The sequence below is a fragment of the Tenrec ecaudatus genome, chromosome 11, assembly GCF_050624435.1.
Source record: "Tenrec ecaudatus isolate mTenEca1 chromosome 11, mTenEca1.hap1, whole genome shotgun sequence".
NCBI lineage: Eukaryota > Metazoa > Chordata > Mammalia > Afrosoricida > Tenrecidae > Tenrec > Tenrec ecaudatus.
In genome coordinates this window covers 79835836-79852181 of record NC_134540.1, presented here as the reverse complement: position 1 = coordinate 79852181, position 16346 = coordinate 79835836, and the positions used below count along the sequence as shown (strand labels likewise).

Genomic DNA, 16346 nt, shown 5'->3' with positions numbered 1-16346 from the left:
ATTCTCTTTCTCTGCCAGTGACCACCAGGAGCCAGGTGCGGCAACAGGACAGTTCTTCTCTTCTGATTGGGCACGACACGTCAGCTCATATGCATGTCAAGTATATGAAGGATCCCTCTATCTGGTATGGTTGGGTTTGGAGGTTAATGTTGAAGTGAAAATTCATCTTCAAAGGGAAGGCATCATGAAAGCATCCACACACGGGGAAGATTCGCTCAGATAAAGACAACTTGAGCACGAAGACATCACTAAGAGTGCTTGCCTGGCACTCCCTGATGTACTCCTTCTTATTGTTTTTCTTGGTATATGTCACCGGCGTGCCCGCTCGCTCTCTCGCTCTCTGCTTCCCTCTTCTTGATTTACTTTTGCCTTGAGCCAGAAGCATTGTGAGAATTCTCCCAGCATAACGGGGCACTGCTACATAGGTAGGTCTTTCCAAATATCAAGAAAGCCCAAAGGAATTCTATAATCCTAAAACTAGTTTTGGCTCATTAATAAAGCAATATAGAAAGCTCTCTGACTCTCAGAAATGTAGATTTTTTAAATGATATCCTTTTTTTCTTATTATACAATGAGTATGACAGTAAGTTTAAAAATATTACTACCAAATCATAGAAATCTTTATTAAACAAAATATCAAAATGTAAACCTATTATTTCTCCACTGGCCTTCTAGCTAAGTCTTCTACAGACCATGTTTCCATCTTTCTCATCTTTCCCTGGAGATTTTCTATCCTCTTTCATTACACTGTGTCAAATGGCAGTTTGGGCATCCTCTTCCTTCTTTCCAAGGTTCTGTGAGTTTTAGGGGAAAATTTTCTTGTGAAATGTTTTGAGAATGATGATGGCAACAAATGTACAAATGTATTTGAAACAATGGCTGGATATATGGATTGTGATAACAGTAGTACGAGCCCCAAATAAAATGATTTTTTTTATTTCTTATGTTCCAGGAAGATGATCAATAATGTTCTCAAAGATAAAATAATAATGGTGTCTTGAAGTGAACCAGAGGCATATGTAAGTTGTAGATATTTGAATGGATTGAGAGCTCACACTTAATTCTAACTTCAATCTGAAAAAAATTAGTTCTTATGACATGGCCCTGCTTGATACCTATCCAAGAGATAGCTGAAGTTATGGGTGCTCTAACAAAGAATAAGCTAGATGGTGCCTTGGACTGGAGAAACTGTAGCATCTGGAGTCTTAAAGGTTTATTGTCGAACAAACAGCTATCTAAATGAGGTCCACAGGAATGAAACACACTAGCCTTTGTGATCCAAGGACTGTGAATGACACAATTCAAACCCAAAGGTGGGAATTGTATCAGAGCTTAAATTGTAAACACCTGGTTTGCAGAAGGCTATGAATAGCAGTGGGTGCCCAAAATCCATTCGCAGGATTGGATTAATCCATACATGAATCAAGCCTCTAGTGGATCCCCTCTGACCACAGACCAGGGATGTGACCAGCCTTGCTATTATGCAGATTGGGGTGTTTATTTTTGCTTGTTTTGTTTTCCTGGATTTTGTTTTCTATGTTTTCCTTTATCTGAAACCCAGCACTAATGGATAGTTTCTTGTGGGGTGTGATGAGGGAGGTGGAGGGGAGGTGGGGAGCTGATGACAATGAGTACAAGAAAGAAGTAAAACTGTAAGAGGCTTGGGAAGGGCGTGATCAAAGGTAATGTACCCTAGAGGAATTACTGAAACCCAAATGAAGGCTGAGCATGATAGTGGGACAAGAGGAATTTAAAAGGAAATAGAGGAAAGAGCTAGGATGCAAAGGGCATTTATAGAGGTCTAACTAAAGGCATATACGTATGTAAATATATTTATATGAGGATGGGGAAATAAATATATGTGCATATATTTATAGGTTTAGTATTAAGGTAGCAGATGGACATTGAACCTCCACTCAAGTCCTTCCTCAATGTACGAATACTTTGTTCTATTAAACTGGCATTCCAAGATGCTCACCTTCCTGACACAATCACTGAAGACAAATGAGTGCATAAGCAAATGTGGTCAAGAGAGCTGATGGTGTCTGGCTATCAAAAGATATAGCGCCTGGGGTCTTAAAGACCTGAAGGTAAACAAGTGACCATCTAGCTCAGAAGCAACAAAGCCCACATGGAAGAAGCACACCAGATTGTGGATCACAAGGTGTTGATGAGATCAGATATCAGACATCAAAGAACACAAAATCATATCATTGTGAATGAGAGGGAGTGCGGAGTGGGGACCCAAAGCTCATCTGTAGGCATTTGGATATCCCCTTACAGAAGGGTCTCAGGTAAGAGACAAGCCAGTCAGGGTGCAGTGTAGCACCAACGAAACATACAACTTTCCTCTAGTTCCTAAATGCTTTTCCCCAGCCCCTCCACTGTCATGATCCCAATTCTACCTTACAAATCTGGCTAGACCAGAGGATGTACACTGGTACAGATAGGAACTGGAAACATGGAATCCAGGATGGATGATACCTTCAGGACCAGTGGTGAGAGTGGCGATACCAGGACGGTGGAGGGAGGGTGGGGTGGAAAGGGAGAACTGGTTACAGGGATCTACATATAACCTCCTCCCTGGGGGATGGACAACAGAAAAGTTGGTGAAGATAGATGTTGGACAGTGTAAGATATGACAAAATAACAATTTATAAATTATCAAGGGTTCATGAGGAAGGGGGAGCGGGGAGGGAGGGGGAAATGAGGAGCTGATGCCAAAGGCTTAAGTGGAGAGCAAATGTTTTGAGGATGATGAGGGCAACGAATATACAAATGTGCTTGACACAGTGGATGGATGGATGCATTGTGATGAGTTGTATGAGCCCCCAATAAAATGATTTTTTTTTTAAAGAAGTAAAACTGATTGTGGAGATGATTGTACAACTCTTATTAAAATGACTAAACTAATGCATTGCATGATCTATGAAATATATGCCAATACATCTGTTTGTTTGCTGTTCTTTCCTTAAGTCTGGAAGGGCCATAATCAGGCTTTCCCTAGGAGAGCCCTTGCAACTACATTGAATGAGCAGGTGCGATACTCCTGGGCTTTTGATCACCAAGGGCGTTTTCTCAACACTTCTTAATAAGTCCCCATAACTAGCTTGTGTCCTCTCAGAAAATCTACTGGGATTACCCCTTGGGAGTCCCAGAAATCAACCGCCATAACTTCTGTGCAAAGCCCTTGGCCTTGAATTTAACGGATCCATCCAAACCCCTCGGAAGATATTGTTTGGGTTAGAGGCTTTGCTTTTCTTTGAAGGCACCCTAATGAGACTAAAAGAAGCCCAGGTGGCGTCGTGGGTTACTCACTGGGCTGGAACAGAAAGGGGAGCTGGGAAAAACCACCAGGTGCCCCGTGGGAGAAGGAAGAGGCCCACAGAGGCAGGACTCCTCTGGCCGGTAGGGATGCTGTCAGTCAGAGTCAACACACAGGCCAGCGAGTTTGGCTGTTGATGTATTGTTTTAATAGGACTAAGACAAATGCATGAACTCTGTGCATGCAAAATGGGAACCCGAGTAGCATTTGTTTGACTTACCCTTGCATAATCATTGTACCGAACTTCAAGGTGACATTTAAGCAAAAGAAAAAAATTCATGTTCAGCCACCCTTTACCCAGTCACAACCAGTATTTCACATTTGGTGCGTATCCTCACAGAGAATCACAATCTGATGTAGTAACATAAGACAGACGCAGCATTTCTCTCTTACAGGGACTCCAGCTTTTCATTACCAACACACCATACGTGTTATTTCTAGGTCATTATTCTTTGCTGTCAGTCATATAGGTTGGTTTGCATTTTTCCCAATTATAAAAAGAGCTCCAAAAGTATCCTTGTATTTGGTCCATGTCCATGAGCCTTGCCTTCCAATACATTCCCAGACATGGAATTGTTGTATCAACACCTACAACCATTGCCAAATAGTCCTTCAGCGAAGCTGAGCTCATGCGTGTGTCCCCTCCCCTGCACTCCCCCAATCAACTCCTGCAGTGCATAGTCATGAATCAGACACTAGGGTGAATCAAGCACTATTGGGCCCCGAATGAGTCCTCTCGCTCCCTTTAGTTCTATAGAGAACATTACTTGTACGTAAGAAATCCTTAGAATTATACACGAGCAGAGAGGAGAGGGAAGTACAGAGAACTCTCTTTAAATGTATTCTGTCATCAGAGAAGTCTCAAACTGCAGGCTTTTGAACCCCATATAAGAATGATGAGACCAACTGCATTTCTGGAAAATAAAAAGTTAGGAGATAAGCCATTTGGGAAGAATGCATCAAGTCTTGGGGGGGGAGGGAAGGTAGAGGATATGCTCATGATTACAATGATGTATAACTGACTGCAATCACACATACCCAATTACACTCCCATGGACGTGATCATAGTACGTGATAAAAGAACTGACTGCAATCATGTAAAACTGAACCACCCATTGGTAGTGCGTTGAGTTCAACTCATGCCAACTTATCCGGATATGTTAGTGTAGAATGGCTCCCCAGGGCTTTCAGGAGTTGGTTGTTCAGAAACAGATGGCCGGGACTTTATTCCGAGCCATCCCTAGTGGACTAGTTACCTCCAACCCTGGAGTTAGCAGCCCCACAAGTTCACTCTTTGCACCAACCACCCAAGGGCTCCAGATCTCAGAGGTACTATGTGGCCTGATGGAAACAGTCTCTCACTCCTGTCCTGAAAACGCAGTTACCTCCAGCCACTTAGCTTTATAGCTAGCCCTTGTCATTCAAATCTTCACTCTGAGGGATACACTGTCCTGTGTCTGCCTGCTAGTTGCTGTCAGCTCTGCTGGTTGTCCGATAGAGTGTGATCCCTTGCTCTTGATTGTTGTCCAGTCTTGGCCCCCAGTGCTATTTTGTTGAGAGTTGGGCTATGGGAGAGGGCTGGGATGTCCTTGAAGTGAGCACACCAAATGGGGAACTGGCAGCCCCTTTGCATCTGGGGCTGAGGCTCCTTTAATTTGGATACCGTAAAAGGCCTGTACAACAGAAGGGCTGAGTTCTTATCTCCTGTGGATGGCTGTTCCTCTGGAGAGGCCTTATTTATAGCTTCACTGGCTTGAGCAAGCCCAGCTGGCCAGCAGCTTCATGCACATGGTCAGGCTAAGTCACTGAAGAGGTCAGTCCTGTGCAGCCCCTGTCCCTCCTGATCAGGCAGGAGGGCGGAAGACAGAGCCACATCACAACAGGTAAAGACCACCCGTTTTGTCCTCTGCCCTTTTCTTTGCATCTTTCCCTTTTTTGTGTCTGGAGGTAGGTTTCTTTGACATCAACTGTGTAATCTGAAAAAGGAGCCACGGTGGCCTGGTGGGTTATGTGTTGGGCTATTAACCCCAAGGCCAGCAGTTTGAAACCACCAGCCACTCCATGGGAGAAAGACAAGGCTTTCGACTCTGGTCAAGATTTACAGTTTTGGAAACCCATGGAGGGAGTTCTGTGCTGCCCTCTGGAGTCGCTGTGAATCAGCATGGACTTGAGGACAGGCAGTTTAGTTTGGGTTACATGTAATCCAGGGGCTTCCTGCTCAGTGGGAAGGAGTGTCCCACTGCTGGGAAAGAACACTCTGGCTCTGTAGACGTTTCAGACCCAGGATCGAGCCTCAGACATGGCTCATAGATGGTGTCTCCCACCAATAGCCCAGCTCTTCCTTGCAGGTTGTGGGCAAGGAAACATTCCTTCACACATTGCCCTGGTGCCCGCTCCAATATCCGGCCACCCTGTGCTCATCTTTGCGTCGTTCCGTGGGGATCCAGACTCTACGCTGTGCTTTGAACGCTGGACAACTTTTTTTTTAACAGGGAAAGAAGGAAAATATAATAAACATTGACGGTCGGTAGGGGGCTGGGTTGGGAAACCAGAGCTTTTTCTCCATGATAGAATTTCCGGATGGCCTGGGGGGAAGAGACAAATTACTGATGAGTCCGATTACACAGTGGGAAAGTATGTTTATACAAAATGACTTGTGATGACTGGTGGTTCAAGAATACAAATAGCTGCTGCTTGCTTTGAAAGGAAATACATTCCTAGGTCGCCAACTGCTGGAGCAGGACACGCACCAATGTGCACTGCGCAGCCCTGAGCAACGCTCTGGCCAACTGCACAGCAATGTCAATAATGATAGAGCGCCTTAAGGACGTTACACATATGCAGAAAACTATTCTCTAGCCAGACGACCTGCCAAGCACTCTATCAAGTCCAATCTCAAAGAAAGAGGGGAGGGGGAGAGTTGTTCAATTGTTTACAACTCATTCTGAGTTCAAAAAAGAGTATTCACATCTGTGTTCTCAGCAACTGCTTTTTTTTGTCTGGTAGTTTTTGGTATATGGGTGGGTTGCTATAGTTATTGTTTCTTATTGTCTTGGGGGATGACATTTGAATTTTATTTTCTGTAATAAAGTTGATGGTGTTTTAGAGATACAACCTATCACACAAAAGTGTTTCTTTTTAACCCAGTAGCTAAGGATCCCATTAAGATGATGACATTTTTGGAGATGTTTTCTAATATTGAAGAAACATTTTTCTATGTACTGGTGCCATGAAAGATTCCCATTTGGCAGGCATTCCCAGACTGCTCCCTTACCGATAATCTTACCTGTCTCTGAGCACACTTAGCACTGATAAACTTCCTCATTCTGGCAACGTGGTCAACATTTTCCATCAATTGCGCATCCCTGAAGCTAGTCGAAATCAGATTTCCTTATGCGTTTCTAACATTCTTAGCATAGGCAGTCATCGACAGTCTGCTGGTCCATAAAAGGTTTCATATTTATAACCCCGGGGCCCAGAGACTTTGACATTAAATTCTCCCCTTCCCTGCAAAGAGAGATCAAATGTATTCACTCTATGCAGTCATGGAGCCCTGGGTGGGGGTGGGTGCAGGGGGCACGGCTGCTTCAAGGGGGAAAGATGGGGCTTTCTGCTCCTGTACACTCACAGCCTCAGAAACCCACAGGGGCATTCTACTCTGCTCTGTAGAGTCGCTATGAGGCAGAATCAACTCAATAGCTGCAAGAGTACCTACTGAAGTCTGCTGAGAGAAGTTTCAAACCATTAAACTGTAGGTATGAAAAATTTTAAAACAAAAACAGAAACTTTGGGTAAAATGTAAATCACAATTAAAGAAACATTTTACATATAACTAAGGAAACAAATTATAATGAAAGACAATGTGTGTGAATCATGGAGTTATTTGGCCATCTATTTTTTTCCTGGATTTATATTGATTACACTCTTACTCTCTGCTCAAAATTATGATTCTTTGGAAATAGATTCTCTCTCTATGGCATTAGGTCCCTGAGTGGCTCAAAGGGATTTCCCGGAAGGCTGAGGGTTCAACTCTCTCCTGCAGTGCTACAGAAGAGAGGACTGGTATCTCTTCTTAGGTAAAGACTGACGTCAAGAAAGCTCCAGGGAGCAGTTCTCCTCTGTAGCACACAAGGTCACCAAGCCTCTAAATCAACAAACACCGGCAAAGGTCTTAGTTTGTTGTTTATATAATCTTATTATTTGGTCAGTTGGAGTATTCAAATATTTCCAATAGCAGGACAAGCAGTACACAATGCATAAAAAGAACATTTAGACAAGTCATTTTATAAGCAATTGAGTATAGTAACTAGTTTCCAAATACTTGTTTTACAGGCATCTGAAATTAATTCTGTCTCCTGAATAGTGGAAAAACCACATCTTGAGCTGGTGGTTCTCTAAGACTGGCTTTATTGATTCTTTTATTTATGTATTATTATTATAATTTATATGTCAGCATTTCATCATTTAATCTCCAGTATACTGACCTAAAATGACAAATCGAAAGAAACGACCTTAATGCCTTAGTGCTTGTGTAGCACAAACACCACCGTGGGAAGCTTTCAACAACACCATTTAATTTCTCCCAATTCCAGAGACTATCAGAGCAGATCAGGATCTCAGCCATGTCTGTACCTTCTTGGTCAGTAGTCCCAGCATTCCTTCATTCTTTGGTTTGTAAACAATCCTCAGATGGTGTTTGTCTCGTGTGTGTGTGTGTGTGTGTGTGTGTGTGTGTGTTTGGTAAGTCAGAACAGGATAGATTAAATTTAAAATCCACTACCTATGTGGTCATGAATTAATTTATATAAGAAAGCCCCATTTCCAAACAGTATTACATTCACAAGCATAGGGGATTAGGATTGCAACATATATTTTGGGGGTATATCATTTTATCCATGACAAGAACTAACATAAGATCTGAACAATTTAATATTTATCAGATTAATTTAATAAATATTTTAAAGTATAAATTTAAGAAAAGAAAGTAAATCTTAACTTTGAGTGAATTTTTATAATCTGGTCTTTATTTGAATTTAAAAGCTCATTTTGCATTGAGGAAAAGAGGAATTAAAATGCATTTTAAAAGATGACTTTTGTTAGAGTTAAAAAGTAATGCTGAAAAACTAAACTGAAGAAAAACATTGTCGAGTCAATAAGACATAAAAGGCTCTTAGGTGCATGTTATTAAAGAGGAATGTTGGATTCTACCTTAAGGAGAAAGTGTAAGAACTTCCTTTTGGGTTTTAAGTAGTGAGGCTTCTTTAGCTGCCTGGATGGTAACTAGTTAGTATGAAGCTGCCCTTGGGTCCATTCTAAGATCTGACAGCTCCGTGTATGTCAAGATTAGCAAGGTTCCATGGAGTTTTTAATGGCTGTTCTCCAGGACTTTCTTCAGAGGCACCGCATGATAGCCTCAGGATAGACTCTAAACATCTGGTTAGCAGCCCAGCACGTTGTGCCAAGAGAGACGCCATAAACGAGGTTGAACCAAACCAAACCTACTGCCATCAAGTCCACTCATTGACCATGAAGGTTGAAGGGTTCCCAGGTTGTAAATCTCTCTGGAAGCCTCATCTTTCTACCAAGGAGCTGCAGATGGGTTTGAACCACCAACCTTGCAGTTAAGCCCAACAGTTTCCCCACATGGCCACCAAGGCTGCTGCTTCACACTGCAATTGAGTCGATACCAACTCGGTGGTATCTTAAACAAGGGAACCAGTATTTCATTGTTACCTGAATGCTACCATAGTGCTTTCCGCAGACCCCGTTTTGTGCTGACAACTCTAAACACGTGCCCAAGTGTTGTTCCCTGGTTGAGGATAAAGAGGAAAATGGTGAATCTGATGGTTCTACTTTCTCCAATCCTGTCCTTCGTAGGAAGATAAGATGGACAATATTGTTCAAAGCAATCAGAATGCAAAGAAGTTAAACCGGGGTTTATTTTGAGCAGTTATTTGACATGCATAAAGGGGACCCCTCTGGGGGAAAGAGAGGGGGTGGAGCTTAATGTGAGCTAGTTACAATAGGCTTTTAAGAAGAGGCAGGAGGAGGATAGAAAATAAGCCATTAGTAATGTGATCGAACCATGCCCTCACCTTCCTGACGTCAGCTGGTATCAGGCTACTAGGGGGTCTTTGCCCTGGCCAATTGATGCAAATATGTAGGTGAAGAATTTTGGGGATTTTTTTTCTTTTGCTTAGGGAATGTGTTTCCGTGGTGATAACATACTTAGTTGTCATTGCTTTAGCGTTTTTTAAAGGCCTCCAGAATTCTGGCTTTTTTTTTAACATCTTATTATACATCAATTGTATAAAGCACATCTATACATTCTTTGCCCTGATCGTTTTCAAAGCATTTGCTCTCCACTTAAGCCCTTTGGATCAAGTCCTCTTTTTATATATGTATGTAGCTATGACAAACCTTGAAATTAATGTCATACTTAACAGAGGGTTGAACCGGGATGATCTAGTTTGAAGACCTGCTCCAAACCTGCTGCTACGGAGTCAATTCAAACTCATGACAACCTCGTGTGTTGAGATAGAACTGCTTGGCTGTGCCTTTTAAGAAAACAGATCCCCAGTTCTTTTTCAGGCAGCCCTACTGGTGGGTTCTAACCGCTAACCTTGTCATTAACAACTTACCACAAACTGCTTGTACCATCCAGAGACTTTGATACTATTATGATTCCTAAATTCAGATAAGAAGTGCCTTTTGTATGGGCTCGCAATCAGAGGGACCTTTTGAAACGCTTCCTGGTTCTGAGCTATCTTCACCATGGTTGTCATGTGAGCCCCTTGTTGCAGCCTGTGTCCATCCATGTTAGAAGGCCTTTCTCTTTTTTGTTGTCCTTCTCAGGGAGCTGGTCCCCTGATGACAGGTTCAAAGTACGTAAGAGGAAGTCTTGCCATCCTCATTTCCAAGGAGCGTTCTGGTTGCACTTCCTCTAGGACAGATTTCTTCTTCCTTCTGGCAGTCTACAGTCAACTCGATACCACAGTTTCATTGCACCCATGGGCTCCTATTTCATTGTCAGCCATCACAGGTACAGAGAACATCGAGAAGATGGTGGCTTGGGTCAAGAACACCTTAGTCTTCAAAGTGACACCTTTATTTTTTAATATTTTATAAGAGGTCTGGTGAAGCAGCTTTGCTCAATGCAATACGTACACCCTTTGACTTCTTTACTCCTGCTTCCGTGAGCTGATATTGTAGGTATAAGTAAAATAAAACACTTGACAATGCCAAACCTTTCTCCATCGATCGTGATGTTGCTTGTTAGTCCAGCTGTGAGATTTGTATTTTCTTCACACCAAGTTGTAATCCAGACTGCGGACTGCATTCTTTGATTTTCATTCGTGTTTCTAGGCCTCTTTGCTTTCCGAAAGCAAGAGTGGGTCATCTGCATATTGAAGGGTGTCAATGAGCCCTCCTCCCCTCGTGATGCTGAATTCGATGCTGCCTTCTTCTCCACACAGTCCAGCTTCGTAGATTGTTCGCTTTGCATACATGTTGAATGAGCATGGGGAGATGCTCTAACCTGATGCACACCTTTCCTGGTTAGGAACCCCTCACTGACTCCTTGTGCTGATTAATGGGACTCTCTTTTGGGCTGCGTCCAAGTTCCGTGTGAGCACAAGTCAGTATTCTGCAATTCCCACGCTTTGAAATGTTATGTATAGTTTGCTATGATCCGCATTATCGACTAGAACACAAGTAAACATCTTTTGGGTGGTCTCTGCTTCAGCCACGCTCCAGCTGATGTCCCCAATGAGTCCCCAGTGATATTCCTCACTCCACGTCCTCTTCGGAATTCCTGCTGGCTCCCTCTCAGTGGACTGCTGCAGCCATTTTAAAAGGAACGGCAGCAAAATTGTACCTGCATGTGATATTATCTTATAATTTCTACATTCCTCTGGGCTGTCTTTCTTCAGAATGGCACGGGTATGAATCTCTTCTGATTGGTCAGATAGCTTGGTTTCAAATTTCCTGGCACAGATTTCCAGCTGTTGAATCCATTGCAATTTAGGCACCTACTTTTCTTGGGGGGGGGGGAACCTGTGAAAACCTTATGAATAGAGGTAAAACGTTGCCTGACATAAGACATGAAGATGAGCTCCTCAGATTGGAGGGACTCAGGGTCCTTGTCCATCGGAGTAACGCCTTCGGGACCTTCATTTGGTGATGTGGCACAATTAAAATAAGAATAACTCGTTTTAAACATCCACTAATAATTAGAGAATAGAAGGTACACAGTATGGATTCAGGAAAATTGGAGGTTATGGAAAATGAATGGAATGTATGAAGATCAATTTCCTAGATATAGTGAGCTGAAATGGCTGGTAGTGGCCCTTTTGAAATATACATATATAGTGTGATAGGAATGACAAATTGAATAGGAATGGTGTTATGTTCAATGTCAAAAGAATATTTTTAAAAAGAGAATATTTCAAGATGCATTCTGAAATACCACAATGTCAGCAATAGGATAATATCCAGATTCTTACAAGGAAACCCAGTTAATACAACTTTTAAAACAACAACAATAACAAACTAATGCCAAGGATAAAAAATTGTCTATATTTGTCTATTTCTTTGGCCTGAAATTAATAACCATGTAATTAAGATGCATTTATGAACCGATCTTGGAGATCTATGTGTGACCTCCTCTCTGGGAGATGGGCAATGGGAGGGTGGGTGAGGGGAGATGCCGGGCAGTGTAAGATAAGATATAATAATTATTTATAAACTATTAAGGGACCAGGGGGAAGGGGAGAGCGGGGAGGGAGGGGGAGGGGGGAAAAGGGAAACCGAGCTGATTCCAGGAACCCATGTGGAAGGTGAATTTTGAGAATGACGAGTGCAACGAATGTATAAGGGTGCTTTGCTCAATTGATGTATGTATGGATTGTGACAAGAGTTGTATGGGCCCCAATAAAAAGATTTATTAATTTAAATAAATAAAACTGAATAATAAACAATGTAACTTTAAAAAGATGCATTAATAACTACTGATTTTTGAAATGTGAACATTGGAAAAAAGAAGGCTCAATATCTGGAAAAAATAGCCTTGGTGGTAGAAACGCGGCTTGAAAATTGCATGATAGAGGCCTGCCAAACCAATGATTTATTCATTGCAAAGACCTTTTTCATCTGCATACATGACATCGAGACATGTGGACCTTGCCAGGTGAAGCAAACAGGAGTTAGACCTACCACATTTGTCAAAAGACTATGGAGAAGCTTAACAGCATCAGTCAGAACAAAGCCAGGGGACAACTACAGAGCAGCTCATCAATTGCTTATATGCAAGTTCAAGGTGAAGCTGAAGAAAGTTAAACCAAGTCCATAAGTGCCACCATACAAACTTAAGTGTAGCCTGCTTGAATTTAAAGAACATCTCAAAACCAGTTTGATACTGAACACTAATGACTGAAGGCCTGATGAGTGGTGAAATAGCATCGAGCACATCATACGTAAAGAAAGTACGAGGTCCTTGAAAGACAAGAAAGAGTGTGCTAGCTTCGGCAGCACAGATACTAAAACTGGAACGATACAGAGAAGATTGGCATGGCCCCTGCGCAAGGATGACACGCAAATTCATGAAGCGTTCCATATATTTACCAGCATGTCGCCCACAGTGCTAGAAGAGATATTTTTTTAAAAAGACAAGAAGGAGTAAGACATAACAAAACAATAATAATTTATAAATTATCAAGGATTAATGAGAGAGGGTGGATGGAGGAGGGAGGGGAAAAATAGGAGCTGATACCAAGGGTCAAGTAGAAAGCAGATGTTTTGAGAATGACGATGGCAACAAATGTATAAAAGTGCTTGACACGATGGACGGATGGATGGATTGTGGTAAGAGCTGTATGAGCCCCTAATAGAATGAATTACCAAAAAAAAAAGACAAGAAGGAAAGGAAATATGAGAATGAACATCAGAAGAGACGCTAAGATTTGACCTTGAACGTAGAACAGCAAAAGGAATGGAAAGAAATTAAGTAAAAGAGCTGAGCAGAAGATTTCAAAAGGCACCTGGAGAAGACAAATTATTTGAATGTGTTACACGTAAAGTGTTTAATGCTGTGTGAAAAGACCTGGATTTAGAAAACACAAGGGGAAGAACAGAAGTAGAATGCCTTGAGCGGAAAGAACTGGAGGGAAACTCAAACCTCAAGTTGCAATACTGAAAGATTCTATGGGCAAAGTATGGAAGGACGTAGGAAACATCAAAAGAGGATGAACGGAGTGCACAGAGTCACTGTACTCAAAAGAAGCAGTTCATGTTCAACCATTTCAGGGTAGCCTATGGACACTAACGCATGATATTAATGGAAGAAGTCCAAGCTGCAGTGAAGGCACTGATACAAAAAAAAACTTTTAAGTCTCCAGGAATTAACAGAATGCCAATTGGGATGTTTCAACAAATAGTTGTAACGCTCATTCATCTATCCCAAGAACGTTAGAAGACAGCTTCCTGGCCAACCGACTGGAAAAGATCCACAAAAACCCTATGAGCAGGTGCAAATTTGTTGGCACTCAAAGTAACCATCCTGGGCGACCAGCCAAGTAAGGGAAGAAATATTCACAACCACAATTCCATGTCTACAAATAACCTCAGATGGAAAACCTGCACGTAGCCAGGGGCAGCGTGAGGAGCCAGAGGTGGGGATCTTCAGTTAGAACACAGTTCAGTCAGTGGGGATATACAGAACTCCAGTGGCAAGTGCAACATCGTGTCAATAATGACATTTTGATAGAAGAATTGACAAACCCATCAGCTATTATTAAGGAGCAGCAGTAGTTCCTCCAGGCTGGCTGTTGATTAACTACAACAGGATCCTGGCCCCCTGCCCTGGGCTGTTTCTGCTTTTGTAGATACCACTCCCTGCTTCCTGGGAAGTGTCAGCCCGCTGGGCCAGCTTCAGGCAGGAGCAGCCAGGGAGAGCTAGATACCAAGTCTCTCGGGGTTGAAATAGGCTATCATATTTATAGCTCAAATTAGGTCATATCTTTTCCTACTCAAAGCACTCTGATGGCTTCCCAAATTCAAACTCTAATCATAACTCAAAGAATTCTGCATAATGGAGGCCCCAGGAATCTGACCCCATCTTCCTCCTGCCCCATCCTTTTATGGGCTCCAATCATACTGTTCTTTACCCCCAACTGTTTTAAACACTGCCCTTTACCCTTGCTGGTGCCACAGGGCCTTTACACATGCTGATGCCTGTCCTTTAGACTTGCCCTGAAAGTAGTCGCATGCCTTATTCCGCCTTCATTCACATCAATCCTAGAACCCCTGGGAAACTCCCTGGCTACAATTGCCCTCTGCCACTCTAAGCTCCTTACCGGATCTGCTTTTCTTAAAGCACCGATCTCACATACGTACAGAGTTACACCTGTAAATTTACATGTCTATGACTATACCTGTGTCTATATACACACCAGTGTATATATACTTTCTACCCTCATAAACAGTTGCAGTTTCAGAAATCCACAGGGGCAGTTCTACCCTGTTCCACAGAGTCACTGTGAGTCAGCATCAACTCAATGGCAGTGAGATTTTGTATGTGTGTATATTTAGTTGGGGAGAGACAAACTGAAATATAAGCGCCAATGAAAGATGTCTCTCTTTCATTAACCAAAGTACCTACAGCAGCGAAGGGCACGTACCCTAGCTATCAAGTTGAGTCCAGCTCATAGGATGCTCTAAGGCAGAGGAGCGCTGCTCCACCGGGTTGCCAAGGCTGGGCTTCTTCCTGGAAGCAGAGGGTCGCATGTTTCTCCAGGGAAGTCGTAGCTGGGCTCAAATCTTCTGACCTTTCGGGTGGCAGCTGCACCACACGGGCTCCCTAAATGCCGCATGGTGTTGCGGTGTTGTTCTTGTAGTTGCGCACCAGCTAAGGTGCATCTGCTAAGTAACGGAGGCACAAGTAATCCGCCTTAAACCACCTCATTGTGCATCCGCAGCAGTGGTTTCACTAATTCATATACCACCCCACCCCATCATAAGGGCGCTTATTAGGATCTAAAGCTAATGTTGCCCTGGCCATAGCTCACTCCTCATTGCAAAGATGTCTATGATGCTTGCATTTGGCTAAGAGAGGAACATGGGCGCAGCGGTGTCAGGATGCCTGGCTCACGACTTAGAACATGCGCAGGCAAGTGTGTGTGTCTGTATGTAAACTGTGGCAAGCATGCTTGTAGCAAAACTTTTCCCATCTCAACAGTCTTCGTATGCACAGTTCAGTAATTTTTTAATGCTTATCACGGTCAGCTACCACCAATATCCATCTCCAAAATTTCCCGTCACCCTTCACAGACTCTCAGTGTCCCCTAACCGTTGATTACCTCTTTCTCCCTCCCTCTTGCTCACTCACCAGTTCATACCATCCTGGCTTACAGTTTCCACGACTGTAAATCCTTACATTAGCAGATAGCTTTTTCTTTCTCCCGTGAAGCAGCTGGTGGATTTGAACTACCAACCTTTTGGTTAGAAACCCAGTGCCTACCCTGGGCTCAAACATGTGGCAGACAGGTTTTTTAGCTTCAGTTTCATAGCACCCCATCTTTAAATAGAATAGCAATAGCCTCTTCTGCCTCTTACAGGGATCCCGTATGGCAAGAATCATCAGCAACCTTTAGTAAACATTATCGTGAACCAGAAAACATTTTACTTGCTCTTCTGGACGTCAAAAGTCAGACAGCAGGGGGTCTCACTCAGCTAAGACCGAGGTGCTGGCAGGATTGCGTTCCTTCCCGGAGGCCTAGGGAAGAATTGTCAGTGCCCTTTCTGAGCTTCGAGCTTTGGGCACCTTCCCCTATCTTCAAAGCCAGCGGTGCTGCTGCTGTTGTCGGTTGCTCTCAAGTCCCGCATGACTCAGGAGGGCCCCGGGTGCACTGCACCCTGAGGTTGTCCAGGCTGTGGACTTTCAGCAGCAGGTCACCAAGCCTAACCTGTGAGTTTGGGGTTGAGCAGCTAACCACAAGGCTTGGAGGCTGGAGGCATGGAGGGTGAG

The 16346-nt window shown here is 43.1% G+C and overlaps 1 protein-coding gene and 1 non-coding gene across 2 annotated transcripts in view; both read left to right on the top strand.

The window, feature by feature from the left end:
• Positions 1 to 5066: 5066 nt before the first annotated feature.
• Positions 5067 to 16346, top strand: part of FHL2 (four and a half LIM domains 2) — a 77453-nt gene continuing 66173 nt past the window's right edge. Inside the window, exon 1 of the mRNA XM_075563347.1 lies at positions 5067 to 5208. The gene's annotated coding sequence lies outside the window, so the exon portion shown is untranslated. The remainder of the gene's footprint in view (positions 5209 to 16346) is intronic.
• Positions 12838 to 12944, top strand: LOC142461895 (U6 spliceosomal RNA). The gene has a single exon (XR_012787065.1). It is a non-coding gene; the product is annotated as a U6 spliceosomal RNA (small nuclear RNA).